The sequence below is a fragment of the Pecten maximus genome, chromosome 3 (assembly GCF_902652985.1).
Source record: "Pecten maximus chromosome 3, xPecMax1.1, whole genome shotgun sequence".
In the NCBI taxonomy this organism is placed as follows: Eukaryota; Metazoa; Mollusca; class Bivalvia; order Pectinida; family Pectinidae; genus Pecten; species Pecten maximus.
The window spans coordinates 4,303,890-4,315,671 of NC_047017.1; positions in this window are offsets into that span (position 1 = coordinate 4,303,890).

Here is an 11,782-nt window from a genome sequence, read left to right on the forward strand (position 1 = left end):
GTCTCCACTCAGTGGAGTTTGAACAATTTTTATCACATACCGGAAGTTGTTGAAATCTTTTCTCGAGGGAGGATATATTGTTGCAGTGATCTTAATTTTGTTTTGCTTTATCAGTTAAATGATTTCACGGTAATAGCTTTAAATGCAGTATGTATTAATCTTACTTGCTTTATATGACAGTGACCTGTGACCTGTGTCAAGTTTATGAAATAAACAGAACTTGCTATATCTATTGAAATCCTTTTAGTCTGTACTTTTTTGCCTAACCTGTCCGAAGAGCAAGTGAGCTTACGCCATGGTATGATGTACATCGTCCTTACGTCCGTCCGTACGGTGTCACCCTTTTCCTTTAAACGACTTTTTTTCAATAACAAAGGAACACAGGAAGTTCATATTGGTTATGTAGCATACTAGGATAAAGGACTACTAAGTTTTGTTCAAATGAATGACCTCGACCTACTGTCAAGGTCACAGGGGTCAAATAAGCTAAACTCTTTAAATGACTTCTCAAAAACCATGAGGCCCAGGTAGATTATATTGGGTCTGTAGCATGCTGGGATGAAGGGCTAACAAATCTTCTGGCGTCCAGTTTAACATGGGTGGATGATATTGGCAGCTGCACGGATCTCTATTATGGCTGTATCGGAGATATATGACCCCCAGCATACCTGCTTGCATCCAGGTAATATTGAACTTACTTCGTCTTCGTCCAGACTTCGAACACTATTCCTCCTCAAACAGTTTCAAATATAGCCGCAGTCCTCACAGTTCAGTCTCTCAGACCAGCCCCATCACCATCGCCGTGTCATGGTTCAAGTCAAATCGTAGATATCGTTTACACTTTGTGTGATTTCTGACTGCTGGTTCCATATAGTCTCTCAACATCAGTTGGTCAGTACAAATTACACGCGGGTGTTTGAGCTCGTCTAATTGTGTTGCCCTGGCTTGTGTTGGCCATGAGTTTTTTTTTTTTTTTTTTTGTTCGTTGGAACGCTGGTCGCATTAAGATGATGAGAACACCTGTATCATCAGACTTGATACTAGATTCAAATACATCATTAAGTAGCTTGTTGATGTTGACTGATGATGCAAAATGTTCATACTCCGCAGACATGTTCTTGTTGTGTGGGACATGCCTGAAATCCATTTTCTCAAAATGTATTGAAAGATTATTTTGGTGGATCTTTTATACATGTAGTAGAATACCTCTGCTAATGAGATTATAGGATATTGATGCCTGCCAGGCCAGAAGCTGAATGGTCGCCTTTGATTTCCAGATTAAATCTGGCCACCAGTGTTTATATCTATATCAAATTACCATAAACTTAACTAATACAAGGTAAATTTGCAGTTCCTTCAGCCTGAAATATTTTTTTCTAAATATGTTGTTGTTGTTTTTTGGTTGTTTTTTTTTTTTTTTTTTGTCACATAGTTATCTAAAAACACATTAGAATGTAAATAATTATCACATTAATATTTCAGTATCTGTTTCTTGAAGAAACACACCTGTAATATAAGTGTAGCAAGTTTGGGGGAAAAAATCGGTTTATATAGTTTCTAGGTAAACCAGAGCTTCAGTTCAGGTGAGATCATAGATGTGTCTGGTGTAGGGCCAGAGGAAACTCGGGCTAGCGACCTGTTGGCCCCGAGACTGAAGGAGGGTATCTATAGTTTATAGTATGATAAATATACTACGGACAGCGGAATTGGATCTTTATCGACTCATATGGCATTTGCTGAACCGAGATATATCAGTAGGAAAGGAAAGACAAAGGTGAAAGCAAAATTAACATGGCAGGATATATGATGAACAATGAACAGCTGAAAGTATTGAATAGTGTAATGTCAACAAATATCAGTTGGGTCGGTATAAACATTACTCATTCTAAAAAAAAAAAAAAAAAAAAAAATTAGAAAATTGTTTTTGCGAAAACTAAAGTAGAATTCTAATCATTCTTCCGTAATTGAAAAAAAAGATTGTAAATGAAGGAGACTTCCACATTCTCTCCGTCCATTCACACTTCTTAAGTTGCTTCAGTAACTTGTAAGATATTTGAAAAAGAACCAAACAGTTTGTAATCAATTTGATAAACCCCTCTACAAAATTAGATTTTGTATGGTTTTACATGAATATAAATATATATTATATATACCCGCTTTTTATCATGAAAATTTTCAATACAGCATTAGTTTGATCATTTGAACAAAAACATATGCCTGGTATGACATATATCAACATGCACTAATACGATGATATTATAATTTTAACATGGTCATTTTATCTAATTCAAATAATTCCATATTGAAATATCTGATTCTGTATTAATGTTTCTGTAACTATCCCTTACCAAATCTACCACATCAAAACATTTGTGGAGGGGTTCATCATGCATTGATTACAAACAGTTTGGTTACTTCTAAAATCTTTCTCGGCAAAAGTGTACTGAAGCACCTTGAAAACTCATTTCCGAAAATTTAGTATAATGTTATATTGTGTAAATACTTATGTATTGTATAATGTTGTTGGGAAATGGGTTCATAGAAGTTGGAAAACTTCCCGATCCCGATCCCCGTTGTATGATTAATGATACAATAAAATAGGTTTAATAAATCAAACGCGTTTACAGAACATGTAGGCCTACTTTCGTTTTAATGTAAACGCATGCGTAGGGAAAAAGTGTCGCGTAAATTTTAGTACGCCGCCCCCAGACCCAGAACACAGGACCCAGACCTGTGGTATATAGTTCTTATGACGTTTTGTCTCAGTAATGACAATTAACTCCTATTTAGTTCCCTGACTTAATTTTTTTATTCAATTTGACGGCCCAAGTGGATTTTCGCTGCATGTAGCCCTGCAACATTATTACAACTAGATATGCTCTCTACTCGCATATAATAAGGGAGCTAACTCTTACACACAAATTAGGTATCCGCTGTATTTCAACACATACATGTAACCGACTAGAACAAAACGTTATAAAATCCCTATCACAAATTAGGATTAAACATTCCTTACAAGCATATCTTCGTGTGGCACATAGGCGTTGCATCTTACACCAAGTTATATGAAATTCCAATGAACAATCAACAGATCTTTTCTGACTGTGCAACAACAACAACAACAACAACAACAACAACAACAACAACAACAACAACAACAACAACAGCAGCAGCAGCAGCAGCAACAACAACAACAAGCTGGTCTTACAAAATTGCCAAATCAGATTCTTTTGACTTCATAAAAATGGTTCAAAAAAGAAAATCATATTAAATTGCATGACTTTGAAAAAGAATCTGTCAATCATACTATCAATGCTGGTAAATTCAAGACATACATTATTGATTATTATATCAACGTCATCATATTAACTTATCAAACAAATTGAAATTGAATTGAATTTAAAGTATCATATAACACATAAAATCAAGAGAACACTTATTTGATTAAAACGTCCGTCACATATAAAATACAATTACACGTTACGACCAATATAAATCACACCATAGAATACCTTATGTTACGACCAATAGAAATCACTCCATAGAATACCATATGTTACAACCAATAGAAATCACACCATAGAATACCATATGTTACGACCAGTAGAAATCACACCATAGAATACTATATGTTACGACCAATAGAAATCACTCCATAGAATACCATATGTTACGACCAATATAAATCACACCATAGAATACCATACATGTATGTTACGACCAATAGAAATCACTCCATAGAATATCATATGTTACGACCAATATAAATCACACCATAGAATACCATATGTTACGACCAATATAAATCACAGCATAGAATACCATATGTTACGACCAATAGAAATCACTCCATAGAATATCATATGTTACGACCAATATAAATCACACCATAGAATACCATATGTTACGACCAATATAAATCACACCATAGAATACTATATGTTACGACCAATAGAAATCACTCCATAGAATACCATATGTTACTACCAATAGAAATCACACCATAGAATACCATATGTAACGACCAGTAGAAATCACACCATAGAATACCATATGTAACGACCAGTAGAAATCACACCATAGAATACCATATGTTACGACCAATAGAAATCACTCCATAGAATACCATATGTTACGACCAATAGAAATCACACCATAGAATACCATATGTTACGACCAGTAGAAATCACACCATAGAATACTATATGTTACGACCAGTAGAAATCACTCCATAGAATACCATATGTTACGACCAATAGAAATCACACCATAGAATACTATATGTTACGACCAGTAGAAATCACACCATAGAATACTATATGTTTCGACCAATATAAATCACTCCATAGAATACCATATGTTTCGACCAATAGACATCACTCCATAGAATACCATATGTTACGGCCAATATAAATCACACCATAGAATACCATATGTTACTACCAATAAAAATCACTCCATAGAATACCATATGTTACTACCAATAAAAATCACTCCATAGAATACCATATGTTACGGCCAATATAAATCACTCCATAGAATACCATATGTTACTACCAATAAAAATCACTCCATAGAATACCATATGTTACGGCCAATATAAATCACACCATAGAATACCATATGTTACTACCAATAAAAATCACTCCATAGAATACCATATGTTACGACCAATATAAATCACACCATAGAATATACCACATGTTACGACCAATAGAAATCACACCATATAATACCATATGTTACTACCAATAAAAACCACACCATAGAATACCATATGTTACGACCAATAGAAATCACTCCATAGAGTACCATATGTTACGACCAGTAGAAATCACACCATAGAATACCATATGTTACGACCAGTAGAAATCACACCATAGAATACCATATGTTACGACCAATAGAAATCACTCCATAGAATACCATATGTTACGACCAATAGAAATCACTCCATAGAGTACCATATGTTACGACCAATAGAAATCACACCATAGAATACCATATGTTACGACCAATAGAAATCACTCCATAGAATACCATATGTTACGACCAATATAAATCACACCATAGAATACCATATGTTACGACCAATATAAATCACTCCATAGAATACCATATGTTACGACCAATAGAAATCACACCATAGAATACCATATGTTACGACAAATAAAATCACACCATAGAATACCACATGTTACGACCAATAGAAATCACTCCATAGAGTACCATATGTTACGACCAATATAAATCACACCATAGAATACCATATGTTACGACCAATAGAAATCACACCATAGAATACCATATGTTACGACAAATAAAAATCACACCATAGAATACCACATGTTACGACCAATAGAAATCACTCCATAGAGTACCATATGTTACGACCAGTAGAAATCACACCATAGAATACCATATGTTACGACCAATATAAATCACTCCATAGAATACCATATGTTACGACCAATATAAATCACACCATAGAATACCATATGTTACGACCAATAGAAATCACACCATAGAATACCATATGTTACGACCAATAGAAATCACTCCATAGAGTACCATATGTTACGACCAATAGAAATCACACCATAGAATACCATATGTTACGACCAATAGAAATCACTCCATAGAATACCATATGTTACGACCAATATAAATCACACCATAGAATACCATATGTTACTACCAATAAAAATCACACCATAGAATACCATATGTTACGACCAATAGAAATCACTCCATAGAGTACCATATGTTACGACCAATAGAAATCACACCATAGAATACCATATGTTACGACCAATAGAAATCACTCCATAGAATACCTTATGTTACGACCAATAGAAATCACACCATAGAATACCATATGTTACGACCAATAGAAATCACACCATAGAATACCATATGTTACGACCAATAGAAATCACACCATAGAATACCATATGTTACGACCAGTAGAAATCACTCCATAGAATACCATATGTTAAGACCAGTAGAAATCACACCATAGAATACCATATGTTACGACCAGTAGAAATCACTCCATAGAATACCATATGTTAAGACCAGTAGAAATCACTCCATAGAATACCATATGTTACGACCAATATAAATCACTCCATAGAATACCATATGTTACGACCAGTAGAAATCACTCCATAGAATACCATATGTTACAACCAATATAAATCACTCCATAGAATACCATATGTTACGACCAATAGAAATCACTCCATAGAATACCATATGTTACAACCAATATAAATCACACCATAGAATACCATATGTTACGACCAGTATAAATCACTCCATAGAATACCATATGTTACAACCAATATAAATCACACCATAGAATACCATATGTTACGACCAGTATAAATCACTCCATAGAATACCATATGTTACGACCAGTATAAATCACTCCATAGAATACCTTATGTTACGACCAATAGAAATCACCCTATAGAATACCATATGTTACGACCAATAGAAATCACTCCATAGAATACCATATGTTACAACCAATATAAATCACACCATAGAATACCATATGTTACAACCAATATAAATCACACCATAGAATACTATATGTTACGACCAATATAAATCACACCATAGAATACCATATGTTACGACCAATAGAAATCACTCCATAGAATACCATATGTTACAACCAATATAAATCACACCATAGAATACCATATGTTACAACCAATATAAATCACACCATAGAATACCATATGTTACGACCAATATAAATCACACCATAGAAAACCATATGTTACAACCAATATAAATCACTCCATAGAATACCATATGTTACAACCAATATAAATCACTCCATAGAATACCATATGTTACGACCAGTATAAATCACTCCATAGAATACCATATGTTACAACCAATATAAATCACACCATAGAATACCATATGTTACAACCAATATAAATCACACCATAGAATACTATATGTTACGACTAATAGAAATCACTCCATAGAATACCATATGTTACGACCAATAGAAATCACACCATAGAATACTATATGTTACGACCAATATAAATCACACCATAGAATACTATATGTTACGACCAATATAAATCACATCATAGAATACCATATGTTACAACCAATATAAATCACTCCATAGAATACCATATGTTACAACCAATATAAATCACTCCATAGAATACCTTATGTTACGACCAATAGAAATCACACCATAGAATACCATATGTTACGACCAATAGAAATCACTCCATAGAATACCATATGTTACAACCAATATAAATCACACCATAGAATACCATATGTTACAACCAATATAAATCACACCATAGAATACTATATGTTACGACCAATATAAATCACACCATAGAATACCTTATGTTACGACCAGTATAAATCACACCATAGAATACCATATGTTACGACCAATAGAAATCACACCATAGAATACCTTATGTTACGACCAATAGAAATCACACCATAGAATACTATATGTTACGACCAATATAAATCACACCATAGAATACCACATGTTACGACTAATAGAAATCACACCATAGAATACTATATGTTACGACCAATAAAAACCACACCATAGAATACCATATGTTACGACCAGTATAAATCACTCCATAGAATACCATATGTTACGACCAGTATAAATCACTCCATAGAATACCATATGTTACGACCAGTATAAATCACTCCATAGAATACCTTATGTTACGACCAATAGAAATCACTCCATAGAATACCTTATGTTACGACCAATAGAAATCACACCATAGAATACCATATGTTACAACCAATATAAATCACTCCATAGAATACCATATGTTACAACCAATATAAATCACTCCATAGAATACCATATGTTACGACCAGTATAAATCACTCCATAGAATACCATATGTTACGACCAATATAAATCACTCCATAGAATACCTTATGTTACGACCAGTAGAAATCACACCATAGAATACCTTATGTTACGACCAATAGAAATCACACCATAGAATACCATATGTTACAACCAATAGAAATCACACCATAGAATACCTTATGTTACGACCAGTATAAATCACACCATAGAATACCTTATGTTACGACCAATATAAATCACTCCATAGAATACCATATGTTACGACCAGTATAAATCACACCATAGAATACCATATGTTACAACCAATAGAAATCACACCATAGAATACCTTATGTTACGACCAGTATAAATCACACCATAGAATACCTTATGTTACGACCAATATAAATCACTCCATAGAATACCATATGTTACGACCAGTATAAATCACTCCATAGAATACCATATGTTACTACCAATATAAATCACACCATAGAATACCATATGTTACGACCAATAGAAATCACACCATAGAATACCATATGTTACGACCAGTATAAATCACACCATAGAATACCTTATGTTACGACCAATAGAAATCACACCATAGAATACCTTATGTTACGACCAATAGAAATCACACCATAGAATACCTTATGTTACGACCAATAGAAATCACACCATAGAATACCTTATGTTACGACCAATATAAATCACTCCATAGAATACCTTATGTTACGACCAGTATAAATCACACCATAGAATACCATATGTTACGACCAATATAAATCACACCATAGAATACCATATGTTACGACCAGTATAAATCACTCCATAGAATACTATATGTTACGACTAATAGAAATCACTCCATAGAATACCATATGTTACGACCAGTAGAAATCACTCCATAGAATACCATATGTTACGACCAATATAAATCACACCATAGAATACCATATGTTACGACCAGTATAAATCACACCATAGAATACTATATGTTACGACCAATAGAAATCACTCCATAGAGTACCATATGTTACGACCAATAGAAATCACACCATAGAATACCATATGTTACGACCAATAGAAATCACACCATAGAATACCATATGTTACGACCAATAGAAATCACACCATAGAATAGCATATGCTACGACCAATAGAAATCACACCATAGAATACCATATGTTACGACCAATAGAAATCACACCATAGAATACTATATGTTACGACCAGTATAAATCACTCCATAGAATACCATATGTTACAACCAATAGAAATCACACCATAGAATACCTTATGTTACGACCAGTATAAATCACACCATAGAATACCTTATGTTACGACCAGTATAAATCACACCATAGAATACCATATGTTACAACCAATAGAAATCACACCATAGAATACCTTATGTTACGACCAGTATAAATCACACCATAGAATACCATATGTTACGACCAGTATAAATCACACCATAGAATACCATATGTTACAACCAATATAAATCACACCATAGAATACCATATGTTACGACCAATATAAATCACATCATAGAATACCATATGTTACGACCAATAGAAATCACACCATAGAATACCATATGTTACGACCAATATAAATCACATCATAGAGTACCATATGTTACGACCAGTAGAAATCACTCCATAGAATACCATATGTTACGACCAATATAAATCACACCATAGAATACCATATGTTACGACCAATATAAATCACACCATAGAATACCATATGTTACGACCAGTATAAATCACTCCATAGAATACCATATGTAACGACCAGTATAAATCACTCCATAGAATACTATATGTTACGACCAGTATAAATCACTCCATAGAATACCATATGTAACGACCAGTATAAATCACTCCATAGAATACTATATGTTACGACCAATATAAATCACACCATAGAATACCATATGTTACGACCAGTATAAATCACTCCATAGAATACCATATGTTACGACCAATATAAATCACACGATAGAATACCATATGTTACGACCAATAGAAATCACACCATAGAATACCATATGTTACGACCAATAGAAATCACACCATAGAATACCATATGTTACGACCAATATAAATCACTCCATAGAATACCATATGTAACGACCAGTATAAATCACTCCATAGAATACCATATGTTACGACCAGTATAAATCACTCCATAGAATACCATATGTAACGACCAGTATAAATCACTCCATAGAATACTATATGTTACGACCAGTATAAATCACTCCATAGAATACCATATGTAACGACCAGTATAAATCACTCCATAGAATACTATATGTTACGACCAGTATAAATCACTCCATAGAATACCATATGTTACGACCAGTATAAATCACTCCATAGAATACCATATGTTACGACCAATAGAAATCACACCATAGAATACCATATGTTACGACCAATATAAATCACACCATAGAATACTATATGTTACGACCAATAGAAATCACTCCATAGAATACCTTATGTTACGACCAGTATAAATCACACCATAGAATACCATACATGTATGTTACGACCAATAGACATCACACCAAAGAATACCATATGTTACGACCAATAGAAATCACACCATAGAATACCATATGTTACGACCAATAGAAATCACACCATAGAATACCATATGTTACAACCAATAGAAATCACTCCATAGAATACCATATGTTACAACCAATATAAATCACTCCATAGAATACCTTATGTTACGACCAGTAGAAATCACACCATAGAATACCATATGTTACGACCAATAGAAATCACTCCATAGAATACCATATGTTACGACCAATAGAAATCACACCATAGAATACCTTATGTTACGACCAATATAAATCACACCATAGAATACCACATGTTACGACCAATATAAATCACACCATAGAATACCATATGTTACGACCAATATAAATCACACCATAGAATACCATATGTTACGACCAATAGAAATCACTCCATAGAATACCATATGTTACGACCAATATAAATCACAGCATAGAATACCATATGTTACAACCAATATAAATCACTCCATAGAGTACCATATGTTACGACCAATAGAAATCACACCATAGAATACCTTATGTTACGACCAATATAAATCACACCATAGAATACCATATGTTACGACCAATAGAAATCACACCATAGAATACCACATGTTACGACCAATATAAATCACACCATAGAATACCATATGTTACGACCAATATAAATCACACCATAGAATACCACATGTTACGACCAATATAAATCACACCATAGAATACCAATACAACCAATAGAAATCACACCATAGAATACCAATACAACCAAGAGGTTGACAATCATTATTGCGAAATATTAGAAAAAACAACAACAAAAAACTACAACAACAACAACAACAACAACAACAAAAATGCGTAACCGGTGTGTCGACATGCATGGAAATACAACCATTTACTCTTTAAAGAAATATAAAAAAAAAGGGGGCCATCAATAAGCTTAATCCAAGCTTTCATCGACACTGAATCTGTGTTTCATGTAACGGCCAACATAAATCACACCATAGAATACCAACGCAAAAACATACCACAATATCAACATAACGCAATACACCTTTGACACTTTCATTTATGCGGTCGGAACGGAATAATCGAATAGATCAATACCATAAATTCATTACAAGACGGTGGCCAACGACGAGACGTAGCTGGCTCTTTTAACTTTTGCACACGAGCTTCTTTTACCAAGGGCATATGTTTTTAACTGTGATGACGATAACGACATGCTTTTATGTTATTTTCCTTTTGCATCGCGTTCACAAGTCAGGTAAAGTCATACTTCCGATGTTCTAAGCATATATGCATTG